Source organism: Blastomyces dermatitidis (genome assembly GCF_000003525.1).
Source record: "Blastomyces dermatitidis ER-3 genomic scaffold supercont1.9, whole genome shotgun sequence".
Taxonomy (NCBI): domain Eukaryota; kingdom Fungi; phylum Ascomycota; class Eurotiomycetes; order Onygenales; family Ajellomycetaceae; genus Blastomyces; species Blastomyces dermatitidis.
Genome location: NW_025544782.1, coordinates 1,156,204 through 1,158,596, shown reverse-complemented (window position 1 = coordinate 1,158,596; position 2,393 = coordinate 1,156,204).

Below are 2,393 nucleotides of genomic sequence, written 5' to 3'. Positions count from 1 at the left end.
AGTTCATACAGGTCTTTTCAAATCTAATAGCAGGAGAAGGAATTGAAGCTTCAATTTCCATTGCTTTAATAGGAGATGATTTGAATGCTCTCAGAATTCTTCTCAAGGCTCTGTTTTGCAGACTTTGAAAGAGTTCAGTGAAATTCCCTTGATTATTCCATCAAACTTGAACTTCATAATCAGCTACTGATGTAATACAGGCTATATATAACTGTCTCATAGCCTGGAAGGATAGACCTCTCTCTGTATTTGATAGTCTGATTATATTGTTCAATAGTCTTTCTGCCTTGACAGTTCTTTGTTGAATGTGATATTTAAAATTCAACTTGGAGTTTAATCATACTCCTAATCATTTGACATTTACACTGGGTTTAATCTCTCTATTTAAAAGAGTTAGAGATAGTTCTTTCTCATTGAGTCTAGAAAAGAAATGAATTAACTCAGTTTTATTCATATCAAATTGAATTTGATTGATATCTGCTCTAACAAAGATTTCCTTTGCAGCTTCTTCAATTACTTTCAAATTCTCTTTGATAGTTTTTGAGCTGTAGACTAGATCAATATCATTCACATAACTCAGAGATCACACTATTCTCATATTTCTATTTTTGAATAGATATGCAGTGTATATTGCAAATAAAATGAGTGAGATTGAAGATCCCTGTGATACTTCTATTTTTATCTCAGTCTTGTCTTGTTTCATTCCATCAAAGAAGAGTTGTATAATTCTTTTAGACATAAAACAGTTAACTCATTTTATTAGAGAAAGTGGCAGTTTTAATATCTTCAATGTCTGAATTAACTTTGACTTTGAAACATGATCAAATGCTTCCTTTATATCAATAAAAACTGCAGTTGAGACCAGACTCTCATGCTTTGCTATTTGAATATCATGAACAACTGAGAGAACAGTGTCAATTGCAGAACACTGTTTTCTATCTCTCATTTGTTCACTGAATAAAAGAGAATCATCTATAGAGCTTATGAAAGATAGTCAAGTAGCTATTATCTTTTCTAAAACCTTTTCTAAACAGTTCAATAGAGATATTACTCTATATGACTTAGAAATTGAAGTTTTTCTATTAGGTTTTGCAAGAATCACTCCAGTGACTTCTCTCCAGCATTCAGAATGATATTCATTTTTCAAGAGATTGAAAAAGAGCTCAAAATATTCATTCTTTAAGTAGAAATATATATTTTGAATAATCAAGTGATTAATTGAATCAGGACCTGCAGCAGTTTTAACAGAACTTGAGAAGATAGCTGACTCTAATTCATCTTGTGTAAGATCAGGCCATTCCCAGTCATTTTCATCAATGTAGTTGAGAAGTGATATATTCTCTTCCTCTGAATCTGAATCTGAGTCTGATGAGTTCTGAAAGAGAATTCTCATGAAAGCTTGACATTTTTTCTCAAAAGAGTTTGCTGTATATGATTCATTCTGAAACTCATATTCTAAGGCTGGAAAGTTTTGCTACACTTCTTGTTTTAGTATAGTTAAAAGCTTTAAAAATTTCCTTTCCTTGTGCTTCTTCAAGAAATTTATTCCAGCAGTCTGTTTTAGCTCTTTTGATATCTGAAAAATATTCATTTCTGACAGCTTTGAACTCTTCATCAGATATTACATCATTTTTTCAATCTCTTCTAGCAGTAGCTAATTCTTTCCTTTTAGATGAGATATTCTCATTCCATCAAGGTTTTGAATACTCAGAAGATTTTCTTTTTGAAATATTATCTCTAACACTTATTAGAATAATAGATGTAATAAGCTTCACTCTATTCTCAAGCATTTCATTTGAGATATCTTGACCAGAATTTCAATATAGCTCATTCTGTCTTTCAGATTTTAGCAGTTTTATGCTTTCTTCAACTGCTTTTCAATCAGCTTTTTCAAAGTTATACTGATTAGAGAGAAGAGGATTTTCACTCATTTGTTTTTCACTCAGTTCAATATCAAATTGAATAATCTCATGACCTGATTCTGATGTCTCATTTGAATCAATAAACCAGTTTACAAGTCTTCTTTTCATTAGATTTTGTGACATGAAGGTTAGATCTATAATAGACTTCTGTTTCATGCCTTTTCTAAAGAATGTTTGTTGATCAGACTTATTAATCAAATCTATTGAATGCTTAAAGGTTCATTCAATCAGATTATCAGCTCTCACTGCTCTCTTGTATTCTGAATTCCATCAGAGATGATGTGCATTGAAATCTCCTGCAATTATAGAGTTTCTTGATGAAGTTATGTTCAGAAATCCTCTATTAATTGTCCAGATATTGTTATTTTCCTTCAATGACTTTTCATTATAGATATTTATGAGCTGTATAGTATCAAACTCATTTTCTTTATCTATAATATCACCCACCAGAATATCAGGGTCAGACATAAT